We start from the raw sequence: 13,101 nt of genomic DNA, 5'->3' as shown, positions 1-13,101 counted from the left end.
TGCTAACATATCTAGATACAATTGTAGATTATTTTCTATAACATCCATTGCTCCTTCTACTATTGAAACTGTCTGGGTATCTTTCTTCCACATTGCTCTCATTTCTGCCTCCAGATCCTGATATTTTATGACTTTGTGTCTCTCTGTACACAAGACACTGTAGCAATTTCAATGATCAATGCTACTTTTGTCTTCTTTTCTTGGACCACTATATCCATTTTTCTAGCAACTATCTTTTGGACTGTTGGTAATGAGTGATCCCATATGATATAAACTCCATCAGTTTCTATGATGCTTTGTGGCTCATGTCTCCAATGTTTTTCAGCCACTTCAGTACCATAATGTTTGGACAATCCCCAGAGCAACAATCCTGCCACATTATTATGCCTTTCAATATACAGTCCTTCTGCCATTAGTATGTCACAACCAGGAACAAGGTGTGTGACTGTTTCCAGTTCGGTTTTACAAAACCTACATTTGTCTGTTTCTCCCACATGTTCAATGGACTTTGTAAAACCAGCATGTATGTAGCCTACTATCTTGGGCTGCCAATATTAACCTTTCATCTCTTGGTTTAAATTCGCCTCTCCTTAACCATTCACCTTATAGTCTTTCTTTAGTTTTTTTGGCACATTCAGTTGCTGACTGATTTTTATCTACTTCTGGTTTGATTTCCACTCCTGCTTGACACCGATATACTTCTGCTAGATTAAGCAGATAAGTCATCTTTGATTTATTTTCCTCATGTTTCAAAACTTTCACTACATTTGGATCTTGTGAGGTCAGCAGATATGTATGGAGTCCCACGATTGCAGATCTATACATGTAATCAATTTCAAGGAGGCCATCCCTCCTTTGGAATGTGGAATATATAATCTTGGTATGCACTGATTTTTATAAATCATTTGGTGAGCATGAAACATCCTTCTTTTTTCCTATCTAATCTATCCAACACATTTTGGGGCCAGTCAATAACTCCAAAACTGTAAGTTAGGACAGGAAGAGCAAATTGGTTTATAGCCCAGATTTTGTTCCTAGATGTCAATGCTGTTTTCAGGATTAATTTAAGTCTTCTAAAGTATTCTTTGCTAAGTTTTATTCACATTTGTTCATGTTTTATTGTTGATTCTTCATCACTTCCCAAATATTTATACACTCCCTCTTGCTCAAGTTCTTTTATATCACATTCTTGTCCCAAACTGATGTTTTCCTGGTGCTGCAGTTTTCCTGCTTTAAAGGTTGCTTTTGCACACTTGTCAAGACCAAATGACATTCTTGTATCATCTGAAAAAGTTTTGACAACCTGCAGCTGTGCTTTCAGTTCCTCATCTGATGAACTATACAGTTTTAAATCATTGACAAAGAGAAGATAAGAAGCCTTTACACCTTGTTTTCTAGGAGCCAAATTGTAGCCATGGCCTAAGCTGTTAAGTAAACAGCTTTAATGGGTTAAGGGCTAGGCAGAATAGCAACAGTGACAGAGAGTCACCCTGGAATATCCCCCTTTGAATTTTTATCCCTGGGATAATAATCTGTCCTTTATCATGGCTTAATTGCAAAGTGGTCTGCCACTGTTTCATGGTACAGTAATTTACTTGATCAGTGTAGGGTGTATCTTATACATTTTTAAGCACTCATTTTTAACAACAAATGATCCTTTGTTCCATATGACTTTCATTTATTGCCCTTTTGTTCTACTGTCATAATTGAGTTTTCTTCTAAATGACTATAAACTCTATCAGCATCAATTCCCATGTATAGTTTATATGTTGTTGGTAGGCAAGTTATTGATCTATAATTTTTAGGGTATCTTGCAAAGATTCACTCTTAGGTAGGAGCATTGTTTTGCCTGCTGTTACCCAGGTTGGTGTCTGTTTGGGGTGCGCATATAAATAGTTCTTACTCATGGCTAAATCTTTGTGGAAAGGTGTTAATACTTTTAACCAAAAATTAGGTACAGCATCTGGACCTTGGGTTTTCCAATTAGAGGTTTTTCTTAACTTTGTTTCAATCTCTCTGATTGTTACTTCATCCCATTTTATATCCTACACCTTTAAACTTCTTATTCTTTCTTTAACTTCTTCTATCCATTTAGCATCTTTATTATGTTCCACAGGATCTTCATAGATACTTCGACAAAATGTATCTATTTCCTCTTTTTTGTCCATCTTTCAATTCCTTTTACCTTGTTTCCCAATTCTCTATAAAATATTTTTGGGTCATCAATAAATTGCTTATTTTGTACTTTTCCTTTATATTTATCTGTGCGTCTTCTAAGTTTTTCCACCAGTGCTGAAATTTTTAGTTTGTTATTTGCGATAGTGCATGACAGATCAGAGATAATGGTTTGTTCTGATACTGTGCTTTGCTTTTATCACATATATCTTTCTTAGTATTTTTGTTGATCTATTCCCTCTTCTATAGCTTTCTAACAGTGACACTTCTTAATTGCTTTATAGTTTTCTCTATTTGATACTTCCATGATGGTATTAGATTTCTCCCCTTCCTTTCCCTTACTACCTTGTGTTCTTGTGGTAGAACTTTATCAGTTATTAATTTAGCTGCACAGTAATATATCCTGTTTAGTTCTGTTATATCACAAGAATCTCAGTGGACAGTCCTAATTACTGCATTCATATATTTTATTAGACTTCGGACTTTTTGGGGTGTTATTGACCTTCTGCAGTCTATTTCTCTCAATGATCTTAATATATCTATCCATGTCTATTAAATCAAACAACTCTTCCCTTAGCTCATTTTCTTCCACACTGAGGGCACATCCCATTTCCTGTGGGTATTCTATAGAAAGTTCTATAGTATCTTCCTGTGGCACCTTCTCTTCAGTTTCATCCTGTGCCATCCATTGCTTTATTATATGGGAACTCACTGGCCTATCACTCCTCAACATTGACTGCATCAGAGTTTCCACAGTTTCCTGTTCCTTCCTTTACTGTCCAGCTTCAAGTGAATGTTTATACTGGTTTCCTGTGGAAGGCTCCAAAATATCTTGATATGGCACCTGACCAATTCCTTCCTATTCCACTGTTTTCCCCTTAATTTGGATGTCTATTGTTCTATCCTGCTGTGATGCTTTCTACATTCGATTTTCTACACTGAATCATTCACTTTACAAGTACTCCATAACGTTACTTTCTATTTCTTTAACTTCTCTATTACTAATCTCCTTTTCTACTTTTCCTCTTTGTTTTCTTATTTTTTGTATTGTAAAGTTTTCCATGCATGGATTATTTTGCCTGTATTTCTCTTCAAACATATTTGGTGCTGCTCTTTTTGTATTATTAGTTATGCTTTCTCCTTTACATAAATATTGCACCATATTAAATCTATTTTTCTTTCCCATTTCCATAGTTCTTCTTCAGATGTTTCCTGTTCTTCCTGTTTCTCCTCATTATGGGGATTCACTCCATCATGCTGTGGTGTAAACTGTGTTAGAGCTTCTACACCAAATCCTTCACTTTGCAGGCACTCCATAATTTCAACTTCTATTTTTTTAACTTCTACTTTACTAATTTTCTTTTCTATGTTCCATCTTTGAGATATCATTTTTTTATTGTGAAATTTTCCATATCTGGATGCCTTTGCCTGTATTTCTCTTCAAATATCTTTAGGCTGCCTTCTTTATATTAATTAATTTGGCTTTCTCCTCTGCAAAAATATTGCACCATGTCAACCCTCTCTTTCTTTTCCATGTACACATTTCTTTTTTATTCTTTTCAAATATCTCTAGGTTTTGTTGTTTATATTTTTGCACTTCCTGAAATACTTATTTTTCCAAACAGATCAATGTTTCTTGATCTATATACCATTTTTCACAAATTTGTTGTATTAATGAATGCAAATTTTCATTTGAAGCTTCTGACACTTTTTCTTGTGGATGTATTTTTCTTTCGCCTAATTTCTCTCTTAATCATTTTGTATATCTAGTGTCTGGAAATTCTCGGCTTTTTGCATAATAGTAACAATACATAATTTCTTTCTTATCCTCGATAGTCCACTCTATATTTTTATGGCTCTTCTTTGGCCTATCAGTGTTTATGGACTGCTACTTCCTTCTACAACAGGAAGGCCATCCTCCCCCTGGGCCTGACCATATTGTAGGAATGTTTCTGTAGTCTGAGGACTCTACACTGTCTTTTTTTCCAGTCCTGGCACCAGTGCACCTACCAGGATTGGGCACTTTTTATTCTAGGAATTGTGCACCCAGCTATCTCTTTTAATTTTTGACTTACTTCTGTCCATGATATATGCTATATAAATACAGTCTATGTATTAGTGCCACCTTGGTGTGATTTTGTGAAATCAGGGTCCACCTCGTGAAGATACTCACCAAGACTTGAGGATTAATTCAATTTCAGCCCTACTACTCTCCTTTGCTTGCTGACTTTTCATCTCTCCATTTGGACCCCTCATTTGTGACCCATGAGGGAAAACAGATGTTTTTGGAGATTGGCCTACTGTAGCAGAACTTCTAGATACAGTAGTTCTTGATACTGTGACAAAAAATGTTTACTGTAGCTGGCCATTGTCATAAAGTAAATGATTTGGCAAAGTTTTTTTTTCAGTCCCAATACCCAAATAAAATAGATCACAAGTTATTATCATGATGGATGGTTGACAGCACACATTGTAAGTTGTTTTGCAAAATTACTTAACATACCCTTCCACTTTCCCATGGACAAGTGGCCAGAAACATAGTGGAAATTGGATTATAAGAAGCTATAATATTTCATTACATCAATCATATGATGTTAACTGGAAAGCAAGAATACGTTACACTCATATAATACCTGCAAAAAAAAAAAAGGCTGACCATCAATTCAAGTAGAGTATGAGAAGGAGGTTTTGTAAAGATTTTCAAGATGATTTGGTATGAATCTAAATTCGATTTGAAACAGAATTTGAAAATGCAGGGAAGATAAAGGTATCTAAATAAAACAAAAAACACTGGTATTTCCGGGTTCAGTGGGATTTTTGAAAAGCTTTTTGCACCATATCGGATTAATGTTGAGAGTTATAAATATAGATACAAGAAATCAGGCAAAAGTTCTCTGCAAACCACAGTGACAACACTACCTTTGAAGAATCAAGAAAAGCTTTTCCTCAAAGTGTATGAGTGAGAACAGCAGAGCTTAATCAGTCATTTTGTTTAAAAGTTATTGTTCAAAAAATATTATGACCTGAACATAAAATGTGCATTGTTAGTGTATACCTCAGGAAATTTTATTAAGGAACTTCATTAACTATCAGACATTTTATAGACTTTTGGTGTAGCATGCTATGTTAGTTTACACTGTCTTATTGCACACTGAAGGAATTGTGATAAATCAGAAAAAAACAGATAAAGTATCTAATGCAATCCAGGAATGACAGAGAGGCTGTGCTAAGCCTGCTAGTTCTGTAGCTCAAACTGGTATTGGGGAAATAGGATTTACAGTAATAAGCCAATATTGTGCCAAGGCTTTCTCAGATACAATAAAAGTTGTCTGGTTTACGAGTAACTGAGGACTTTGATCAGTCAATGGTGTCTGTACTAGCACATGTAAAAATTCCTTGTAAAACCAGCATAAACATTGACATATTTGGCATCAGACTGAAAATGCATGACTGGTTTACTAACGGATAACAGAAAAAGAGACAGATACCTAAAAAAAGACATTCTGCCCCATAAATGAAACAATTCTCTGTAATAATGGGACATAAGGATTAAACAGACAAGTTGATTTAAAAGCCCTAAATTTAGCAGTTAAACAGCTACTACCTAATGAGACAGCGTGCATCTTCACTGACAGCTGAGTGTTATTTAATGTAATAAGTGGAGAAATGCACCAGGGCCATAAGGATTGGGGAAAATGACATAGAAGGCCTTTGGAGGTAGGAACAGATAAATGGCAAACCATTTGGAGGGGGTCGGTAGAAGGCCTTTGGAGGTAGGAACAGATAAATGGCAAACATTTGGGAGGGGGTCCACTAATGTAACATTTTTATTTAGGCATGTTAATGCACACATCTGACCAATATATGAAGAAAGTACAACCAATTAATAAACCATATAGAATTAATAAATGCTACAAAGAGCTGTATAAAGGTGAGTAAAAGATGATCATCAACTGAGTTTGTAAATATAGTGGGCATTTTGGAAGAGATCCTACTGGGTAAATATATTTGGAATTTGGGAAGAGATGCTAAATAGTGAGCCAAGGAACATGGTGTCATGGCATAAGGATAAAAAGTAGTTGAGATAATTCAACAATGTTACAAACAGACTTTACCTAAACCTAAAATCAACAATTGGGAGTATATTTCATAGTTATGAAACCAAACACCAAATGAGGCTACTGTGCAGAATCTGTGTATAGACTGCCAAACAACTGCAAAATGACCATGATACTCATTTTACAGTTGGCAAACTAAAAACCTGGAAAAAGAACATACAATTTGCTGAGTTTTACATATATATCTAAAAAAATGAAGTACTAATTCAAGCACAATACATAGCTGGATGAAAGTAAAATGACATGCAATAGAGCAACTGAATAACACACCAAGGGAAATGCACATTTAAGTATGAACTATTTTGCTGCTAATGAATGTATTGTGCAGCTTTTATGACTATGTGATGAGGCACTGTGACAAGTCGTAGTAAACTTAACTTTATTACTTTCCTGCATACAAACAATGTTTGCCTCCTCGATTCCAAAATATCTTCATGAATTGAGAAATTCACTTGCTATCTAAGTGGCACTGACTAGAACAAAGTCATCTTTCAGGAGCCTGATGAACAGAAGTAACATGGAGTGCAGCAAAAGAACTGTTAAAGCAAAAACATTTTTTAGTGCCTAGTGAAAATATTACTAGAGGGCAGGCACCTATATACATAATGGTGCACACATTGTATTGCAGGGAGTTTATTCTGGAAAGAAGTATGTGTGTTTAAGAAGAAAAGTGTTGGTTAAAAATGCCTAAACAAGCTGATTGAAAGGAATTGTTTTTTGTTTTTTTTTTTTTTTGTACAGGGCCAGATAACTGCTCTTGTGTTGGCAAAAGAGATGGAAAAACATGTCTAAATTCTCATTCACAAATTTTCAAAATGCTCATATTTTATTTTATTCCAAATACTGTATCTGTGTCAAGGAAATAAATCTGTGTGCAATAAATCAAAACATTAATCATGCTGTGTTCCCTTTTCATAAAAATGTATAAATGATTCCCTCAGGAAGTAATAACTCCACCTGTAAAACCCACACTGAAACACTTTTGCTTTAATGTGACTAATGTGAATGTAAACTATTCTACATATATTGTTTTGCATATGATGAGCAACTTGAATTAACCACAAGTACATTTTCTGAGAGCAGCCATCCTGTTACAAATATGCCTCCTCAAGAGAAGTTTGATATGTGCACCCCTATGAAGCAAATAAAGTGTATGACACCTCCTGCAGTGATTGATAAAACACATCTCTCAGCCTGTAATGCATATCAAGGTCTTCGGGCAACCAATAACTTAACTTATTAATTACAGTCAGTGAGAGCTTTCTGCAAATGACAGTTCCATTCGTTTTCAGGCATACTATGCAGAAGAACATAGGTTGTAAAAGTGTAAGCACTGTAATATTATTAAACAAATAGCGGTGATGTCAAGAAGTTGAGTCTAAATATAATAAGTAAATGTCTTATTGTACCAAAATAATATACCATGAGAAGTTTATTAGACAATTTTCAACTAACAATGTAAATACAATGCTGGAAAGGTGTTAGAAGACTGTAGGACTATTAGATGGATTTTTTTAATGACATGGCTATTAAAGCATTGACAAACAAATTGTACATTGTACAGAGTGATTTGAATTTTGCTTTAAAAGCTAGATTATCATGGCTCTGAGCTAGGGCTAAGAAGTGTAAACACATTTTCAGTAGAGAATACAAAATGGAAACAGTTCTACTTCTCATTATGTTTTCTTTTTTTTTTTTTTTTTTTGTCAGTGCAGTACATTTACATTTAAATACTCTATAACCTATCAACAATTAGTATTTACAGTTTCAGCAGCAATGGGAAATAAAGCAAACCAGTTACTAGTAACATCATTTAAGATTACTATTGTATTGGTATACTCTGAGTATTTATTATCAAGATGGGAAAGTGAAGCATGTCCTTTTGTTACATTGTCTCGCAGCTCAGATATAATATGTGGTTACCTGTAATAAATGACTAATGATAAGAATCAGACATTAATACTGGTAGGATGTAGACAATGACCACAGAAATGGATTCCAACTCTGAAAAGTAGATAGCCACACCCTTGTCTATGCTAAAAACTAGGAGAATCTCTTGCCCTACCTTGTATCTCTGAAGAGCAGGTCGTAAACACTCTCTCTAAGGCCAAAAACACATCAAAGTGACCTGATAACATCCCACCCTGCGCCCTACATGGACTCAAACAAGAATTAGCATCACCATTAGGTACTCTTTTCAATCACAGTCTAAGCACTAGATTTGTCCCAGGTAAATGGATAATAGCCACCATTATACCCTTGCACAAAGGTGGTGTTTCTACTGACCCGGGGAACTACAGACCTATTAACCTGACTAGCCTTATCTTCAAGGCCATGGAGAAGAATGATCATGAACCTTATCAACAATGATATAGGTACTCTCTAAACGCTAGATACTACCCAGTTTGGATTTGTCAAAGGGAGAACATACCTCTTAAACCTGGTGGACTTCTGTGAGACAGTCACCAGGGCCCTGGATGAGTGGTACAGCCTACCTAGACCTAGCCAAGGCATTTGACAGTATTCCTCACTCAGGCATCATTGACAAACCCTCCCAGCTAGATATCAACCCTAACAAAAAAATCAGGTGGAGGTGTTATGATAGCGATTAAGGATAATTATGACACCTGTGATTATTACACGTTCAGTGATAACACCAATACTACAGACTGTGTAAGTGTGACAATAAAGACAACCCTGGAACATATAACAATTTCTGGAGTGTATAGACCACCAAAGTCAAGTGTCGATGACCTAGAAGAATTCATACATTTCTTGCATGAAACACAGGAGGGAAAAATAATATTAGCTGGGGACTTAAATTTACCAGAAACAGACTATAATAATATTGATTCAAAAATGTTAGTAAGGAAATTATTCACAACGTATATTCAGAAACAACAATTGCTTCAGATTGTTAAAAAAATCTACTGGGGACGTAACATACTACACATTGCGTTCCTAAAGAAATTACTGTTACTTCAAATCAAGTTTTATCAGCTTTGATGCGCAGTGATCATGGGGTTATAAAGGTTAATTTGTCACTAGATAATTCTGGAAACTGAAATCTAAACCAATGCACAGAAGGTTAATTACAGATTATATGGAAGCAAAACAGTCACTATGTAAAACTAACTGGAGGGAGGTCTTCAGTGGAAAAACTGCAAATGGAATGTGAAAATTTTTGAAAGAGAAATTGTTTTGAGTGCAAAAAATCAAAAAAAAAGTTAACATCAGGGGGATATATTTTCATAAGAACAAGATATCTGATTAAGATGAGAGACAAAAAAATATAAGAAATGGAAGAGAGGTCGAACCACAACTTTGAAAACTGAAATAAACAAGCTGAGCAAACAGATTAAGCATAGTGAGACAAGATCAAGAAAAATTTGAAGAAAATTTATATAAAGATATTGAGCATAACAGGAAACCTTTTTATAAATACATAAGATGTGGAAGGAGTAAAGACGCACAAACTGATAAACTGAGCATAGATTCTAAAAATTATTATCAGACACAACAGATTATAGATATATTTACAATATCTTATGCAAAACAGTTTGGCTCCACAAAAGGGGTAATAATTTGTCCTAGTGACATCCAGGTAAGCCCAGATACTGGAATAAAATTAGATTATATTGAAAAAGAACTGCAGAAACTGAATCCAAACCAAGCACAAGGAGGAGACGGATTAAGTAACAATGATGTGAGAACACTTCAGCAAGAACTTACGGTAGCATTATATCTGTTATTCACTAGGTCATATAAATATGGAAAGATTCCTCAAGATTGGAGACATGCGCTTATTAAACCTGTCTTCAAGGGAAAGGGGAGTATGACAAACCCAGAGTCATACAGACCCTTAAGTCTACTTTCATGTTGTGGAAAAATAATGGAGAAGGTAATATTGGATAAGTTATTGTCAGAACCGGATAAGTTAGGACTTGTAACCATATATCAGCATGCATATGATGAAAACAGATGTATTATCAACTGTAACATGATGATCTATAACGATATAACAGATATGAATGAAAAATTGTGCTGTGATGTAATTTATATAGATTTAACGTCAGCATTTGACAGGGTCATGCACGAAACACCAATCAATAAATTAGTACAACTAGGTGTTGATGTACTCTTGATAAGATGAATAGCTGCATGGCTTACAAATAGGACATAGCAAGTATGATACAGCAACTGGACAGGTGAAATCCATGGTTACGGTCAGGGTGTCCCACAGGGCTCTGTCCTAGGCCGTTACTTGTTTAGACTGTATCTTTCAGACCTAACTTTTTCATCTGAAGTGTTCCACTGTCTATATGCAGATGACCTGAAATTGGGTAAACTGATTGCATGTGTTACATATAAGGCATGTCTGCAAGATAACTTGACATTTGACACAGGAGAATAATATGCTGATAAATACATCAAAATCTAAGCATATGAGATTAGGGAGACATAAACTGAAAGGTGAGTATTTGATACAACACACAGCGATTGAAACTGTAGACTCATTTAAGGACCTCGGTATATAGCTAGATTCAGCTATGAGGTTTTTCTAATCATATCAACCAATTGGCTAATGATAGTTATAGAGCTATAGGTTGTATAAAAAGATTTATAAAGTCTAGGAAATCAAAACTGATGAAGTCATTGTTTTTTAGTTACATTAGACCCAAACTTGAGTATGGAATAACAATATGGAAACCCTATAAGAAAACAAGCATGAGTAAACTGGAAAGAGTACAGCGGAAATATACCAAGGTATCCATGGATGTAAACATTTAAGTTATTATGAAAGAATAAAATATCTGAACTTGTGCAGTGTCTCTTATAGATATCTAAGAGAAGATCTTATTTAAGTATATAGGGCATTTAGAGACAACTACCTCTGGGAATGTTTGGGGTTATCAGAAAGTACTAAAGAATCTTCAGACAACCTATGTAGAAGACTCTATAGGAATGAGAAGTGTACTAATTGGTTCTCTGAAAGAGTAGCTGATGCATTGAGCACACTGCCAAATTACATTAAAGCAAGTACTAGTTTAGATATTTTTAAGAACAGCCTGGACACTTATTATGAGAACAATTATGGTATATTGGCAAGCTAGAAGGACTTTTTATGCCTGTTCTTGAAATATTTGTATGCATGTATGTATGTATGTATATTGCAAGGTGGGTTGCAAACTGGCTCACTGATAGAATTCATACAGTCAAAATAGGAGAATCCACCTTCAACAGGAGACCCATAATAAGTGGCATTCCACAGGGATCGGTCCTGGGACCTCTACTGTTTGAAATCTATTTCTCTGGAAGTACTAGATAAAACCAACTGAGTATGGCTGAAAAAGTTTGCTGATGACTGCAAACTGGGTGCAGTGATAGAATCTCCAAATGATGCCAATATCCTTCAAGAAGGTCTTATGCAAGCAAATGACTGGTGCCAAGGTAATGGCCTTAAACTTAATGAAAAAAAGGTATTATCATTCCTTTTGGTATGAGCAAATGACCACATTGATGGCAATAACCTAAGGACGCAGTTAGTGATGAGAGATCTGGGCACTCAGGTTGACAGCAACCTTGCCTTTGATCACTATGTTTCCATGGTGGTAAGAAGGGCATTCTAAATGGCTCATCTCATAAGTAAGGGCATTGCCTCGAGAAAAGGAGAAGTTATCAACTCCCTGTACTCTTCAGTCATTTGGCCAATAATTGAGTGCAATGCTCCTTTTGGTATGTACCTTTCAAAGCACCTGCAGAAATTGGATAGACCGCATAGGTTCCTCACAAGGAAAATTCAAGGTCTTCAGCAGCTATCCTATGTGGATTGACTGAAATCACTGTCACTTTATTCTGTTTCATACAGACTACTCAGAGGCGACCTCTGCCTTGCATATAAGGCGATCTCTGACCCTGCTTTATTACAAATATTGCACATCCACAAGTCAAATGGTATGTGGGTTACTCACTCTAAAGACCTTAACCTGGTATGTGACATCAGTAGAACCTGCTGGAGGGACAGATTTGTCTCCCAGAGGTCACCACAACTTTGGAATGGACTCCCACTTCATGTAAAACACAGCACCTCATTGGCTTTCTTCAAACACAATCTGGACGATTGGATGGATAACCATAAATTCACCCCAGGGGTTCTACCTGTGTCCCTCTTGGAGAGGGGCAATAAGTGCTGATTGTGGTTACAAGGATACATTTGGCTAGGCTTGTAAGGGCCCTAAGGTCATTAGACTAGTAGCCTCCTATGATACTATGATCCTATAATGCGTAATAAATGGGGCACATTAATACTAACAGCACTGTCTTGTATGTTTTGAATGTATGAACATAATGTAAAATAACTCTTTCAAAATATAAGATAGTAAGAATAACTGATAAAATAGATAACTGAAGTCTACTGCTATGAAATTTATATGGTCATCAAAGTCAGGAAAGATGCTAAATTTGTAATTAGCCTTTAATCATTATTTTGTTATTTACTGTCTTTCTTATATTTGATTTCATTTGTGTCAGGGAGTATGGTTGTTATAAATTAATGTGAGATGAGTAACTCCTTAAGCAAAGACCACACATTATGAATTGCTTGAGATAATGGACAGGAAATATTAGATCTAAAATAAAATGGATTCATTGAGCATTACAAACTTGTAAATCATTACATATTTTTCACAGAACAGTATGGAATTTTTTCAGGGAAGAATAATGAGTGATGAGTAACTGATTTCCAAACAAAAATGGCAAAATTGTTTCAAAACAGCATTCTTGTTGACATGACAATGTCTATAACTTC

Source organism: Protopterus annectens, chromosome 7.part0 (genome assembly GCF_019279795.1).
Source record: "Protopterus annectens isolate FY-2018-M chromosome 7.part0, PAN1.0, whole genome shotgun sequence".
NCBI classification, from domain to species: domain Eukaryota; kingdom Metazoa; phylum Chordata; order Ceratodontiformes; family Protopteridae; genus Protopterus; species Protopterus annectens.
The sequence above is the reverse complement of the archived record's forward strand: the minus strand, read 5'-3'. Positions refer to the sequence as shown.